The sequence below is a fragment of the Dreissena polymorpha genome, chromosome 15 (genome assembly GCF_020536995.1).
Source record: "Dreissena polymorpha isolate Duluth1 chromosome 15, UMN_Dpol_1.0, whole genome shotgun sequence".
NCBI lineage: Eukaryota > Metazoa > Mollusca > Bivalvia > Myida > Dreissenidae > Dreissena > Dreissena polymorpha.
Window position 1 is genome coordinate 13,461,392 of NC_068369.1, and position 17,796 is coordinate 13,479,187.

Below are 17,796 nucleotides of genomic sequence, written 5' to 3' on the forward strand. Positions count from 1 at the left end.
ATTTGTGAACGTCTCGTTAACATAAAACAATCGGGAGTGTGTTTCGGATTACAAATTATTATTTTTATTTGGGAATTAAACAAAACATTTATATTTGTTTTATATTTACAATGATTTCAATATTTTTTTTATAAAACCCTTTACGCGGCGAAAAATGTTTTTATAATATTGTGCATGAAAAGCACAATAACCAGGAGGATTACACCCGGTTGGTATTATCAGTCTCTTAAGTAACTGGCCACGATTTTATCGTGGAGGAGATCACTGTCGGGACCAATAGATCTATCCCGGAAAAGCACGAGTTTAGAAAAACCCACTAATCACCCCGGTACAAACAACGCTGGTCCATTAAATCAGCCAATGATAGCTTACTTTAAATTATAACGGTTGATACGGTGTGTGATTTTGAAAGGATTATAAATGGGTCATGTTTATTTGTACCAGCAGATTAGTGGGTTTTTCCAAAAAGTTGTTTTTTCCGGGGTACATATATTCGTGCGGTAGGTATTACAAAGCCATAAAACTGCAATAAACCAATTACATTATCGATTGATAGTAACACGGGAGTTATTCACGCATAACTGATTCACAACTGTTCCCATCTTAAGTGCATTGGGGCCATACAACGCGCATTGTGTTAACAATGAATCATGAGAATGATTCATTTTCATTGACTTGATTCTGATGATGATGATGATGATGATGATGATATTGATGATGATTATATAGAAAGATGAATAGAATATTGTTTTGAATAAAAATGTTGTTTTATAGCTGAGTTTAGAAAGAAAGAAAGAAAATAATTTTAAGTCTATACATTGTTTCGTACATGTACACATATTTACCATTTTGTATATACAACAAATGAACAGTTGGCAATGCACTCATCAACTCCAGACTCCCTATGACCCAACCCCCTCTTAAGAGGCCACCCCGCTTAAGCAGCCAATTTGGCCGTTTCCATTGACTGGCTGCTTAAGAGGGGTTGAACTGTATGTTTAAAACTATTCAAAAATTTAAACAATGGAGTAAAATTTCTATCAATTTTAAGATAATATACAGGGGCGTAGCTGGGCTGATTTTCAGTGTACGCAAACGGCATGCTAGGGGGGTCCGGGGGAACATGTTCCCGGATTTTTTATGTCCCCCACTATAGTAGTGGGGGACATATTGTGTTTGCCCTGTCTGTTGGTTGGTTGGTCTGTTGGTTGGTTGGTCTGTTGGTTGGTTTGCGCCAACTTTAACATTTTGCAATAACTTTTGCTATATTGAATATAGCAACTTTGCAATATTTGGCATGCATGTGTATCTCATGGAGCTGCACATTTTGAGTGGTGAAAGGTCAAGGTCAAGGTCATCCTTCAAGGTCAGAGGTCAAATATATGTGGCCATAATCGCTCATTTTATGAATACTTTTGCAATATTGAAGATAGCAACTTGATATTTGGCATGCATGTGTATCTCATGGAGCTGCACATTTTGAGTGGTGAAAGGTCAAGGTCTAGGTCATCCTTCAAGGTCAGAGGTCAAATATATGTGGCCCAAATTGCTTATTTTATGAATACTTTTGCAATATTGAAGATAGCAACTTGATATTTGGCATGCATGTGTAACTTATGGAGCTGCACATTTTGAGTGGTGAAAGGTCAAGGTAAAGGTGATCCTTCAAGGTCAGAGGTCAAATATATGTGTCCCAAATCGCTTATTTTATAAATACTTTTGCAATATTGAAAATGGCAACTGGATATTTGGCATGCATGTGTATCTCATGGAGCTGCACATTTTGAGTGGTGAAGGGTCAAGGTCAAGGTCATCCTTCAAGGTCAAACGTCATATAGGGGGACATTGTGTTTCACAAACACATCTTGTTTTATCTCTACTTAGCCATACGTGCATTCTAGAGAGGTTTCAGACAATATTATAGTGCAAAATATGGCGTGATGATCAACTCGGATATGATACCAGTTATCTTAGAATTTTAACATGTAATTTTATCTTTAAGATTTATATTCTAGAACTATGTCGGGGTATATCGTGCATTGTATACCATGACAATTTCAAGATATGCCAGTTTTGATGAGAGTGTTTCAGAAAATAAACAAAATATAGCTTTTGTGATTTGTACAATAATATGGTGATTCGAATCTAAAAGAGTTCAATCAGGTTTTTATGGATTTGAGGCCATTGCCCATTTTCGTAAACAAAATTGGCTAATTGTAATAAATATTGTACTTAATGTACCTTTTTTGTTCTGAAGCCACGAACAGTGATAAAGTTTTACCAGTTGTTTTCTAGAAATATAATTGATTTCAGACAGATTGTTTATAATGTATCTACATCCATTTTGATTGTTTCGAAAAGTCATGACGATATTTTATGGACTTGTAAAAGACCAGTTTAATAGAATCAATGTTTAATTTGTCAAAAATTATTTTCCTAAATGTATCTGAATTTTAAATTGTGTGCTCAAATTACCTGAACAATGTATGGAACTTGTGAAGCACATCATGTCTGGCTGCCCAATTGGTCTCGCAGAGCGTTGCAAGTTTTGTTCTCTTACTCATCTTTTCTGTGCCCACGGGGTCAGTCTCCAAGTTCTCCTGAAACCGCAAAAGCTGTTTGGCAGAGTAGTCAAAGGCAAATGCTATTGTTTGGAAATTGAAGGCAGAGAGCCATTTGCTCCATAGTGGCACTGCATCAGTGGCTTCGTCCGCCATGAATCTGAAGCAGAACGACTTGTTGCATGCTTTGACAATATCTGACGCGATCATAGATCCCCATATTTCATTCAGCTCATTCTGGACCTGTGGGGATAAATACATTGTAATACGATCTCCGCTTTCTAGGTATCCTCTCATGATAGGGTCAAGTTTTGCTTGGCGTTTCAACAACGCTCTGAAATTTTCCTTTTCCCCATCGTCACTGCCATGTAAAGCAATATTTTGTTTTCCATAAAACACAATTGCATCCACAATGCCTACAAGAAATGTCATGTTCTTCTCTACAAGAGCTTTGTAATTTGCATTTAAGGTACACTCAATATCTTTCCTTTTACCTCGTTCAATTGCTAAGAAATCGTCGGCCCTTTCTACTCGTGCAATATGATCAGGGTTTTTCTCGAGTTTTTTTAGAGTGAAAGACACGTTGCTCCAATCCAGGTATGGCTGCCTGATCAAATGGGGGTATTTAGTATCACCAGCAAATAGGTAACAATTAGGAGCACAGAACACTCCATTGGTCTTCTCAGAGTAGTTCCGCAGCCAGGAATAGGTCTTGAAATATTTCTGTTGAAACGATCTGGACCCTCCGTAATGAAAATAATTATTGGTAACAAAATAAGATCAGTAACGTGTTACGCTATCTTTTGTGAGAAGTGTAGTTTAAAAATATCCGCGCGTGACCCATTTCAAATTTGTGCACACACAATATAGTAACGCTTTTCTGATGGTTTAAATCTTTGCCGAAACACTTTAAATTTTATGAATTTGCATGCACAGAGGACACTAAGGTTTAACCTACCTAACAGGGAACTTATACAAATGAACATTGCTCCAGTCAGCAGTCAACAATTGTATTTTATCTGTACTGGATGTTGACTTGTCTGAATTTCCGTCGAAAACATTTCTGTATGGGGGCGACATCAAATTAGCAGCCAGTATTAAAACCCTCGTAACCAATCCATTCTGATACATAGTAGAAAACAACGATAAAGCGCAGTGGATAATAATGTAATGTATAGTCACCACCACCACCAAAACAAACGTGACCTCTCCAATGATAAATCATGCGTATTCTATGATTAGTCGAAAAAAACACTTTAATAGATCATCTTTTCACGGTTTGGTAAATTGAAAAAATTGAAAAAAGTTGTTTCAGATTCGCAAATGTTCGGTTTAGTTATGATATTTGTGAGAAAACAGTTTTACTGAACAGAAACGATTGAATAATTTGGAGAGTTCTGTTGTTGTTTAAATTTGTGAAACTACGAAGATTGCTTATATAACATAAAAAATATGCCACTTATGTATGCTTGGCAGGATAGCTCAGTTGGCTAATGCGTTTTTACTTCAGGATTCCGGGGGTCACTGGTTGGAGCCCGGCAGCGGGCTACTTTTTTTCCTTTTAAAAATTTTATTTTTGATTTTTTACTGGAGCTTTTAAATTTTTAATGTTTACATTTATCAATATAAAGCATTTAATGACAAACTTCAAAACATGCCAAAATCTGTGAAAAGGCCCCTTTAAGACAGTGTCAGTATTTTCGATATGAAAACACATGTCTGGCATAGAAAACATGGTTTACCCGGGTAGGGCATCACATTTGATTGCATTTTTCGATCCCTTTAATTTTGTCCAAACAGCGTATTTGCGTATGCCCCGAGCTACGCCCCTGATATATCATTATAATCTGTATCACTTCCAATAGGATTGCAGATTTATTGATAATTTTTAACTTCAAGTAAGATATCAAAATGAAACCAAAAGATTTGTTTTCAGTACATGTGTAATCATCATTTATAGGTTATCCAGATTATTGACGAGCAACATTAATGTCCAGTCTATTGATACATTAATAAGACGGTATTTTTGTTGCTGGTATCGTTTTATCTTTTAAATACCTTTTATGATGGTTTATCAAATAAATTATCGACATAAATAAAACTGCATATAGTGCAAACAACAATTTTATAATATTCATATTGGCTAACACAAACGCTTTTGAAGGGCGAAAAACGTTTGTTTCATATTGCTTAACAGGGTTCCAGATATAATATAAATGTCTATTATATAATTATATTCAGATAAAGTTCACACTGTAACTTTTGTGCATGTCAAATATGATTTAAACAAAAGCACGTAATGCATGTTGAACCATAGGATCGAACAACTAATAACTTAACCGTGGGAACTCATTCTTATATAAAATATTCAAAATCGTAACATTATTCCAAGCATCAAATACACGCTTATATTAAAATTCATGTAATATTAAATATTTATTAATGGCCAAATTGAAGTATAAGAAGCGAATATCTTGCTATATCAATCTTATACATTTTAATTGCTGATCAGAAATAAACATACCAGTAATTATAAAATAATATTATATCAAAAGATATATGTATACGACATGATGCACATGCTTGATGACGTGAAAATATCCCCTTTTTGTCACCCCTTATTTTTTTGAAAACCTGACAGTGGACAGGCGATATTATTACAGCGATATTTGAATGTGACTGTCAAGAAAAATATCAATTATCGCTTCGTGTGTTTAGTGTCGCGGTCTGAAATAAGACAGCAATACACGAGATTCGGATAATATGGGCGAAATTTGAAAAATAAACTATCGTTCGTCGCCGCGACTGTCAAGAAAAAGATCAAGTATCGCTTAATGTGTCTAGTGTCGCCCTTTGAACGGGGCACTCGACATACGAAGCTATACTTGATCTTTTTCTTGACAGTCACAGCGATACTTGATATTTTTCTTGACAGTCACAGCGATACTTGATATTTTTCTTGACAGTCGCGGCGATACTTGATCTTTTTCTTGACAGTCTTAGCGACGCACGATATATTTAACACAATATATCACCTTTTTGGCTACCAACACAAGAGCGATATATCATGTTAAATATACTGTGTGTCGCCGCGACTGTCAAGAAAAAGATCAAGTATTGCTTTGTGTGTCTAGTGTCGCCCTTGATGAAAGAAGTGCGAGATTATAGATGGCACTATCCAAATTCCGTAGTTCTTGTACTTAGATGTTCGGTTTTACTTTTTCATATTGACAAAATTTCTTTCATTATCCAATCTTTGTTTTAAATAATCTGACCTTTCTTGAACTGTAATATTGTGCTCACTCTCCATTGATATATGTATTCATTTATGGTATGTTATACAATTAATTGTTAAGGAAAGCAAGGTTCTATGATATTTGTTTAAGAGGCTTTGAACATTAATGATAATCTGTTTTTGGATCTCTGTCTTGGGTCATAAAGTCATTGGATGCACATAAATTAGGGTGGTTTCACATTTTAACATGCCAGGAATATGATCTTGGACTAATTATGCTGAGCTAAAAATGACTTAATTAACTTCAGATAATTGGCCAATCTTCCTAAACGCTGTTTGACAAAACTGTCTTTGTTAAGTTAATGCATGGGCTTTACACAGAGAAAGTCCTGACTCATCTCAAGTTGATGTCATAATCATGTGTATGAATTTTAACTAAATTAAAAATTCCTCACATTATTTTACAAAATAACATATATGCTAAATATATAATTAAGTAGAAATAAGGGTGTGATACATGTTTTCAATAAATATTACTGGCATGATGTCGATGTCATGGCTTTAATTAACAATGAACAGTTCATAGCCTTTGCAATTTTTTTTGCTATTGAACAGAATGAAGTTTACGTATGAAATACATTATATTTTATAAGCAAATATAGAAAGATGTCACACAATTATCAAGTTGTTCCTCTTTCTTGGAAAACTGGCCTAAATGCATGTGGTTAATGTGTAGGCTCAGGCATGACACTTTCCATTTGTACATAATTTTTGTTTACATTATGTCTCTTCTTAACAAAAATCCAGATTTGATGGAAAATGTGTCGTTCCTGATTAGCCTGTGTGGATTGCAAACACTTTAAGCCCAGTTTTCCCAAAATGAGTCTCAATAGATTGAGTGATGATTTCAGCTACATTAATTCTGGTTGGATAGAATAATTACAAATCACCTTTGGCAGAAGGATGTTGAAATTTGATCACCCATGATTGCATTTTTGCTGTTAACTAGTTTAAACAGATTGGAAAATGGTCCAACATTGTTAACAAATTGGTTCAGCTATTAAATGCTTGTTGACAGCAGATGGATATCAACATGTCTGGGTGTTTTGTGCCTTGTTGGTTTGAATTTTTCTAGGACAGCATTTAAGTGTTTATGTGTATATGTGTTAAAGTCTAAAGGTCTTGATGAAATGGTCTTTGGCTTAAAAGTTATGAGAGGTATTTTTGGCCACATAATTGTATTGTAGCATGAACTTTAAAAAAAAGTCTGTTGATGCTGGTGGAGAATCACTAAAATTCAACTTGTTATAGTAGGCAATATACATTGAAAGTCACAAGATAAAAGTTAGAAATGTGGGTTCACTCAAAGACTCAAGAATTGTGTTGAGTGTCACCACACGTGGGTAATAGTTGAATTTCACCACACATAGGTAATTGTCAACTTTCACCACACATAGGTAATATTTGAATGTCACCACACATAGGTAATAGTTGAGTGTCTCCACACAGGGGTTAAAGTTGAGTGCCACCACACATGTGTAATAGTTGAATTTTACCATACATGGGTAATAATTGATTGTCACCACACATGGGTTATACTTTAGTGTAACCAGACATGGGTAATAGTTGCATGTCACCACACTTGGGTAATAATAGTAGGTAATAATTGAGCGTCACCACACATGTGTTATACTTTAGTGTAACCAGACATGGGTAATAGTTGCATGTCACCACACTTGGGTAATAGCTGAGTATCACCACCCATAGGTAATAATTGAGGGTCACCACACAAGGGTAAGTACTCAAGTGAGGACAAAACCTGCCCCACTTAGAGAAAGATTAATGTTAAGCTGATATCTGCTGCTTGGTTTCAATATCAGAAAGGTCACTGTAAAGTCCAACCCTTGTGATACTGTGAGTGTGTCTGATTGACAGGCCACTGTGTGGGGTGGGAGGACTACAATGTCCAGGGAACTTAATTGGATTTCAGGCCACCATGGAACTGTGATGAGAACTGGGGATCACCAATTTATTGGTGCTTTCATTCTGGTAACTAAATTGCCATTAATTGAACATGCTTTAATTGAAATTTGCCAGCACGCCCTTTGAGGGTCCAAGATTTATTGGTCGCCATCAGGAAATGTGTGTGTACTCTGCAACCAATATATTGTTGCTTTAAAGATTTTCAACACTTTTATGATTGTATTAATTTCTTTTTAGTCCTCTACCAGTTTCACCAAAGGGGACTTATGGTTTGCGCTCTGTGTGTCCGTCAGTCAGTCAGTCAGTCAGTCTGTCACACTTTTCTGGATCCTGCGATAACTTTAAAAGTTCTTAATATTTTTTCATGAAACTTGAAACATGGATAGATCGCAATAAGGACATTATGCACGTCATTTAATTTTGTTCCTACGTCAAAAATTCTGGTTGCTATGGCAACAAATATATAAAAAATTAAAAAATTCTGACAATGGTGGAGCCGGTAGGGGACTTATATTGCTTGACAATAGTCTTGTTCCAAATATTTTGCACCAATATTCTTGTTTTAAACTAATGCCATTAAAGGGAAATATTTACTATGATATTGATGCACACTCACATTACTGTAAAATCAGTATTATTCCATGGCATGAAATTTCGTGTTTTTTTTTATGCTCCTGGTAGGGTGGCATATAGCATTTGAACTGTCTGTCCGTCCGTTCGAAAACTTTAACATTAGTCATAACTTTTGCTATATTGAAGATAGCATTTTGATATTTTGCATGCATGTGTATCTCATTGGGTTGCACATTTGAGTGGTGAAAGGTCAAGGTCATCCTTAAAGGTCAAAGGTAATAAAAACTAATCCAGTGGAAGTAACAGGAGTTTGGTTTAAAAGAGACTTTCTTTACAAAAAAGTCCATAAAAGAGGACACTGTTGTCCCTGATAAGCCTGTGCGAACTATACAGGCTTATCTGGGACAATACTTTGCACACATGCTTGTAGCCACATTTTCCTAGAGCACAGCCAAAATAGCTTTGCTAGATAAAACTTGTACAGAAAACATACTGTCAATATGCCACATAGAGGTGGAAAAAACAGCTCGAATGACCAATATAAGAGTGCTTTTTCGGTGTAGCTGTTTAACGTCACTTTTGACCTTAGATGACCTTCATTCATGATAGGTTCGCAATGAATAAACCCGAATTGGGCATTGGCTAATAATACAAAAATCACCATAAACATTGGTATTCTGGTTCCCAGACTAAAACATTGGATGCATATCATTTGACCTGAAATATGAATATATTGTAAATTACAATGTCATGTAAATTACAATAAATTAAAAACCGTCATGATACAAAACATCCTCTTAACATTACATCAAAACGTTTCTCCTTATTTTACAAAGCAGTATAGCATTAATCACATGTCTGTACAATTAAAAGAATCTATTGTTTACATGCCGTAGCGGCCACACTAAACACTACAAAAACAGGCTAGATTGCACTTTACCGGTACGCAGTTGTTTACCACTATCGACAAAGCGGGGGTTTGGGGGCGGTAGCCCGCAATACTAAGGAAATATATAGGTGTTGGAAATATATCTGTCTTTGATTTATTATAATCCATATTTGTGTTTATTAGTGTAAATATGTTTCTTTGTACTTTGTTTTGTTCCTTTTTTATATAAAGTTCTGTTTTTCTGCAAATCACTATGATGCTTGCAATATTGAGTCTTTTATGTCTACATTCTTCTAACATCTGTACACATTATAACGCATTATCTTTTATTTCTTTCTAACATTATGTTCATAGTTTTTCAGTTGCGAATATGTTTTCTTTTCCTATTGAAACTAATGTATTACTCGTTCAATTATGAAAACCTAGTCATTACAATACTTATTGACAATAAAACCAGGGGTTTTTTTTAGAGAAAGGGGAAGACGCTGGACGCTGGGTGAAAGGGGAAAAAAGAGTGCGAAAGAGACATATTAGAGGAAAAAATAAAAACTGTTCATTTCAATGTCTATAACTCATCAAAAGAGGCTTGTCTCCGTCCTTTTTGTTCTAAAACACATTTAACACGTATTAAAGTCAAAGTCCTTAATTAAGTTGCAGGTGTAGATCTAATTATGGGAAATGTTTTCAACTATATTTCTGTACTGGGGCCGGGGGACGATGTCAATTTTGTGATTTCAATTTCATGATGAATGGGTTGACGATCTTGATCTGCTACAGTATTGGAAGGGAAAGGAGCGGCAGCTGCCGATTGTCTACTTTCACTTTCACAATGTTCGATGTTGATTACCTCAGAATCCTGATGGGTTATAACGGTTTTCGATGATTCTTTCTTAAAAAATGCCTCGATGCGTTCAGTATCTTCCGAGTCCGAATGTTTTATTTTGTTTGTGTAAGAACGCCAATTGTGAGACATTTTTTTCTGTTTTCACGTTTATATCTTGGCTTGCACATAGCCCGGATGAAAATTCGACTGGTTTCTGGTAATTTATTGACGAAACACCCTTCTCGCGCAAGACCGGTATCCAGTTTAATAGTCACATGATTATTACGATTAGTTGCCCAGTTTACATAACGTTATTTAAGAGCTATATTTAGAATAACTGGGATTCCCAGATTTTTTGTGTTCGTCTGGAGAGAGAGAGAAAGATCGTTGTACATGGTGCAAATTGGATAATTGTCGAATGCCCAAAGGAAAAATAAACATTTCTTTGAGAGAAAATATTATATTTTGGTGAAAAATGATATTTTTGGTGGGGAAATTGTATTTTGAGGGGAAAAATTCTGGTAGGGGAAGACGCCGAATATCGGCGTCACTTTCTTAGTAAAAAAACCCCCTGAAAACATACAATTTCACCTCTTAAAATACCTGGTTGCTTCATTCCATCTCCTTTCACTGGTCGCAAACATTACAACATTAACGCCGTATATCTTTTTAAAGATATTTCTTGTTAAAGATTTGATAAGTCACTGAGTGTTTGGTATTTTAGTTTATATTTAAGAATAAGTTTATTGTGGTCACATATAAACATGTGTCTTAGAGCTAAGATACATTTCAGAATAAGCTGAGGCCCTGCATGCCATAATGCATTAAAATATTGAAAGCCCATAAACACTCTAAATCAACAAGTATTTTGAACAATATTTCGATAAATAAAGGTAACACATTAAAAATCAATGTTTCTTATAGCAAAAGCCAAAATTTCAACTCAAACTGTGTTCTGGTAACATAGATTTAACGCAATACAAAATGCTAGTTTTTGTTTTTTTGTGTCACAATATATTCCATGTGAATTTCCGGCTACTATCCAAACATTTACGCGTGAACACAAGATTGGCTTCAGGCAGCTTTGGAAGCATGACGTTGTTCTCAGTATGACATAATATAAAATTACTTTTATCAGTAGGGAACAAAAGTGACTAGCAATAATTGCATGAAATAAAACATAATTCAGAAAATTGTTTAATGTAAGAAAACAACCTCTAAGTTTAAAAATTCTGGCAAATATAGAGGGACATGCACATAATCTTTTGATTTTAAGAGTTGAGTGTAAAACTGGTGTTTCCACTCATCATTTGTAACTGAGATACGATAGCTTGATGCAAAATATAATGGTGCATCCCTTTTATTAATGTTCAATGTTGCCCCATTCAAAAGTAGAAATGTATGCATTTGGTTTTATTGGCAGGAAAATTGCCCAACATTCTATGGGCTGTTGATAGAGGACAAGAAAAGTCAAAACCTCCCTTCTCAAAAAAGTGTGTGAAATGTACGTTTTACGTATGTTTTGCGTGCGTTAAACGTGGCGGTATTGGCACTGCGTTTTTTGTGCGCTTTTTCTTACCGAGTGAGTTTTTAACAAAAACAAACAAACAAGAAAATGTGCGCTTTTTGTGGATAAATGTGCGCTTTATGTGCGTTAAACGTGTGCTTTTTATAAGTGTGTTCAACGTGCGCTTTTATGTGCGTTAAATGTGCGTTAAACGTGCGCTTTTTATATAAGTGCGTTTTTGACTACCATTTATGTGTGTAAAATGTGCGCTTTTAAGTGCGTTAAATGTGTGCTTTTTGTGAGTTAAATGTGCGCTTTTTTTATTTAAAAAGCGCACATTTAACTCACAAAAAGCGCAGTTATAACCCACATAAAAGCGCACATGTGTGTTAAAGTGCGTTTTTATGTGCGTTAAATGTGCGTTAAACGTGCGCTTTTTATAAGTGCTTTTTTACTGCCATTTATGTGTGTAAAATGTGCGCTTTTAAGTGCGTTAAATGTGCGCTTTTTGTGAGTTAAATGTGCGCTTTTTATTTTAAAAGCGCACATTTAACTCACGAAAAGCGCAGTTATAACCCACATAAAAGCGCACACGTGTGTTAAATGTGCGCTTTTATGTGCGTTAAATGTGCGCTTTTTAAATAAAAAAGCGCACATTTAACTCACAAAAAGCGCACATTTAACGCACGTTAAGCGCAGTTATAACCCACACAAAACGCACAATTTACGCAAATGAATGGCAGCAAAACACGCACTCACAAAAGGCACACATGTGCGTTAAAGGTGCATCTTTTGCCTTAACAGTTGATTCAATTATATGCTGTTAAAAGCTTTTTTTAATTCAGATATGCAATAAAAACCAATAATTATATACTAGTAAACATATATATTTGTGTATTTTAATAATTACAAGATATATCAATTTTATACTTTAATGTACACCAACATTTTTTAACATACATGAGTAATTAAATATCAATGGCAATTTGATGAAATAAATATAAACATAATTTGATTATAAATAAACAAAAAATAATAGCATACTAAAATAACATGTACAGTATATACACACGAACAGCTATATACATAAGAAAGATGCATATCAATCAAGGCCTTTCAGCATTTCTTTGAGGCAGTGGAGTGCAGCTCTCATCTTTCTCTCCAAGGCTGCCACTAGCTGGTCAAACTTCTTTGCAACAATTATACTGTCATGGCCTTTGCGCGATGCGTCTCGTGCATGATCTCATTTGATCAGGTCCTGAAAGATATTTTATAATGTAAGTGTTGAATATTGCTGTTATGGTAATCTTGTTGCTATAAAAATTATAAATTTAAATCAAAACTAGTTTGTTTGCTTGTTGTTTTTGGTTGTTTAGTACCCTGTATAGTTTTACCTCTAAACAAATCCAGCTTTTCTTGGTCAAGGAGAGGGCGCGGTTTTCCCACTCCTGTTCTCCTCATGTCGGCCAGCTTGTGCAGGGTAAAACCTGGTATTCAAGTCCATACATCAGGTAGTCTCTTTTTTGCTCCCTTTTTTGGCAGGCGATGCGATGATGCACATTCTTTCCATGGGGTTTAACCTATAAATTTAAAAGTTCTCATTTAATATGGGGGAAAAATCTGTTCATTAATGACCAAAAATAGGTATAAATAACTTTAAGATGACAATAACCATAAAATACAGCCATAATAATTCAAATGGTGTTGTTTTTCTTTAAAATTGCATTACATTTACTCATCCATTTACATTTCCCAGTGACAATACATAAATATGATAATGATCATTATTAATTCAATAAACTAAATAAAAAAGGGATGCAAAATTGAAAATACGAACCTGTTACAACAGACTGTTCTTCAGTATTCCAAAAATACAGGCAGTTGTTGAACTAGACCATATCACTTTATATGTCTTTAACCACCCACTTTTAATCTCCTTTATTGTTGATTTACACATTGTAGTAAATACACATTTTTTTCATCACACAATACTTCATGCTGAAAGTATTTCAAGACATTTTACACTAAAATAATAAGTCTTAATTCTAGCTTAAAGTCAGTTGCTGATGTTGCTTGTTTTCAAAAAATAACTTCCTATCTGTGGTTCTCAAATAGATGGTGCCTGAACAAATCAAAAGTATATCAACACCCCTAAGTTAGGCTTAGATGGAGGACTGATAGGGACTGGCTATTCTCTTATCTGATACCATGCTGTGTCTAAGCCAAAAATTACATAATTTGAGAAATACTGATAAGGCAGTCATTTCAACACCAAAATATTTATTGAATAATACACAGCACCCTTAACACATTATATTTAATTGTAAATATTTAAATATAACATGCTGAATGGTTTTAGCAAATAATATTAATAGTATAAATATTATTTTAATTGCCTTTTAAAATGTATGTTTATGGTCAATGTGGTAGACATTAATTGTATTAGGGTATAAATATCAGTATAAGAAAGTTCAAATACTTATTTATGTTGAGGAAATATAATTGATACTATCATGCCCACATAATACTTTTGACACTTTCAATATTTTTAATTAGTTACACACAGTCTGATATAGGTGGAAATTTTTAGAAATGTTTGAGATTAAAACGTAAGCAATAGGGTATGCATTGAAATTGTATGATAAAGTATGTAAACATTAAACAGGTTAATATGGACAACCAGTAATTATTCAAACTGCCCCTTATATCATTACAGGTTACTGAGATATATGTCTATGTTTAATCATTTGATGTAAATAAATTGTTAGAGCCTGCAACAATTTTGTTTCTTGTTCAATTTCTGTACAACATTTGCTAAACGGTTGTTAAAGACGCACTTTTTAAGAAGTGTGTTAAACATGTGTCTTTTTAGATACATCCTTTTAAAACAGATCATACGATAAAAACGCACTTATGAAATAAAAGACTAACTTATGCTTAAAAAAGACGCACATCAAAATAGAAAAACGCACTTTTGTGAGAAAAAACCCACATCTGTAAACCTTAAAACACACTTCTTAGATAAAAGACGCATTTCCTAAATAAAAGACGCACTTCTTAGATAAAAAACACACATTTTGCTCACATCTACACTCAAAAGCGCACTTACAGATGAAGAAAACACACAAAAAACGCACTTCCTAAATAAAAGACGCACTTCTTAGATAAAAAACACACATTTTGCTCACATCTACACTCAAAAGCGCACTTACAGATGAAGAAAACACACAAAAAACGCACTTTTTCACTAAAATAACGCACTTGAAAAGCAAAAACGCACAAAAAGCGCACTTAAATGCACTTTTGATCACTGAAAACGCACATATTAACAAAAAACACACAATTAACGCACTTTTAAGTGCGCTAAATGTGTGTTTTGGTAAAAAGTGCGTTTTTATTTGACATGGGCTGGGTAATACTGAGTTACACCCAAAACAAAAATGTTGAATATAGATACTTGCAGTAGAAGTGAAATGCAGAACTTATATAATCCCACTGCAATGGAAACTGCTCAACCCTAAGCAACGTTCATCAAAATGAGCCAGCATGATTGAATGGCATTGATGAGTGATAATTGAGGGATGTATGAAGGACACTAGTGGCTTCACAGCACACTGGAAAATCTCTTTCATTGTGGAATTTATATAATCACTAGAAATTAATAGGAACCTTTTCCTCCATAAATATTCTTGACCTCTCTATTTGATAGGATTTACTGTGTGGAGAACTAAAACAGCATGAGTGCTTTGTTGCCATATACCATGTGAAATTATGTAGTGTTCTGTAGCCATATACAATGTGACAATTATTTAGTGTTCTGTAGCCATTAACCATGTGACAATTAGTTAGTGTTCTGTAGCCATATACCATTTGACAATTATTTAGTGATCTGTAGCCATTTACCATGTGACAATTGTTTAGTGTTCTGTAGCCATGTACCATGTGTCAATTAGTTAGGGTTCTATAGCCGTATACCATGTTGCAATTATTTAGTGTTCTGTAGCCATATACCATGTGACAATTATGCAGTGTTTGTTATTGTCTGTTAGTGCTAGATTTTTTAAATGATGCACACTGCATTTTTATACGCCCGTCTATGACGGGACGTATTATGGTATACCCCGCGTCCGTCCGTCCGTCCGTCTGTTAATGTCGTACGCTACGTCAAATATCCTTTGACAGATTTTCTTCAAATTTTAACACAATCTTAATATTGATAAACCCTGATCCCCTTTCGTTTTTGACGGAATTCTGAATTGTCGTTCCAGAGTTATGGGACTTTGTTCGTCAAAATTTCGTGATTTCATTGAATGTCCTACTGTAGCTATATAAAAATGTTAAAGTTGTTATAACTTTGGTATGCTTGGACCTAGAGTCTTGAAACTTGACATGAAGGTTGGCCAGAACTAGTAAGTAACCACTGGACATTTCAAGGTCATTCATTTAAAGGTCAAGGTCACTGTGACCTTGAATGTAAAAATGTTAAAGTTGTTATAACTTTGGTATGCTTGGACCTAGAGTCTTGAAACTTGACATGAAGGTTGGCCAGAACTAGTAAGTAACCCCTGGACATTTCAAGGTCATTCATTTGAAGGTCAAGGTCACTGTGACCTTGAATGTAAAAATGTTAAAGTTCTTATTTCATGTTATAACTTTGGTATGCTTGTACCTAGAGTCTTCAAACTTGAAATAAAGATTGGCCAGTACTAGAAGATGACCACTGGTCATTTCAATGTCATTCATTTGAAGGTCAAGGTCACTGTGACCTTAAATGTTAAAATGTTAAAATTGTTATAACTTTGGTATGCTTGGACATAGAGTCTTCAAACTTGACATGAAGGTTTGCAAGCACACTTAGATGACTACTGGTCATTTCAAGGTCATTCATTCTAAGGTCAAGGTCACACAAGGTCACTGTGACCTTAAATGTTAAAATGTTAAAATTGTTATAACTTTGGTATGCTTGGACATAGAGTCTTCAAACTTGACATGAAGGTTTGCAAGCACACTTAGATGACCACTGGTCATTTCAAGGTCATTCATTCTAAGGTCAAGGTCACTGTGACCTTAAATGTTATTGTTGTTCATGTATCCTACCGTAGCTCAAATATCCCCCGATGGATTTTTTATACGCCCGTCTATGACGGGACGTATTATGGTATACCCCGCGTCCGTCTGTCCGTCCGTCCGTCCGTCCGTCCGTCTGTTAATGTCGTACGCTACGTCAAATATCCTTTGACAGATTTTCTTCAAATTTTAACACAATCTTAATATTGATAAACCCTGATCCCCTTTCGTTTTTGACGGAATTCTGAATTGTCGTTCCAGAGTTATGGGACTTTGTTCGTCAAAATTTCGTGATTTCATTGAATGTCCTACTGTAGCTCAAATATCCTTCGATGGATTTTTTTCAAATTTCAACACAATCTTAATATTGATAAACCCTGATCCCCTTTCGTTTTTGACGGAATTCTGAATTGTCGTTCCAGAGTTATGGGACTTTGTTCGTCAAAATTTCGTGATTTCCATGCTCATGTACTTATAAAATAAAACCATGTATTCAAATACAAATAAACTGAAGTAAAAAAATGATTCAAAGGGTTATTTATTACCTTACTACTTCATTGGCGAACGACGGGCGTATCATGCGCTCATGGCGCAGCTTTTATTTTCATTTGCAATGGTTCTTACACAATAAATGTGATCATTTCATATACACAAACACTCTTTTATTGAAAATTACTATTCTGAAATGTGATTGTTTGCTTGATTTTGTATGGTTACAATTTGTAAGCTTTTTCATTACGATACTTGACTCTAGGGAAATACTTATACAATTTATTACAATACAAATTACACAAAATTTATTAATATACCATCTTTAGTGGTCATTCAAATCATAATCATGAAAAATAGTTACTCCAAAGTGGCATCTATGAAGTCTTTTGCCCTTCTATAATGCTATTATATCCGACTAATATTGGTTATCATTGATGTGCTTCTTCATGCAACTTTGGCGAGTGGTTTGTAAATATCAAAGCCATCTTTTAGTCTGTTCTCAACGAATGTGATTGATTGAAAATCATGGCTCAATAAAATGTTTTCCACATGATTTGTTTATGGATGTATTGCAATTCTTTTTCCATTTGTGTCTCCACTGTGACTTCAATAAAGGGAGAGTGGTGATTACTGCATGGTTTAGACATCAAAACCTCTTAAGATAGT

The 17,796-nt window shown here is 34.7% G+C and overlaps 1 protein-coding gene and 1 long non-coding RNA gene across 10 annotated transcripts in view; one reads left to right on the forward strand and one right to left on the reverse strand.

The window, feature by feature from the left end:
* LOC127859293 (irregular chiasm C-roughest protein-like) overlaps window positions 1-17,796 on the forward strand; it is a 305,644-nt gene that overhangs the window by 52,769 nt on the left and 235,079 nt on the right. The gene's annotated exons all lie outside the window — the stretch shown is intronic.
* Window positions 12,638-13,682, reverse strand: LOC127859295 (uncharacterized). The gene is made up of 3 exons (XR_008039299.1): window positions 13,409-13,682; window positions 12,966-13,151; window positions 12,638-12,829 (listed from the first exon to the last, which is right to left on the reverse strand). It is a non-coding gene; the product is annotated as an uncharacterized LOC127859295 (long non-coding RNA).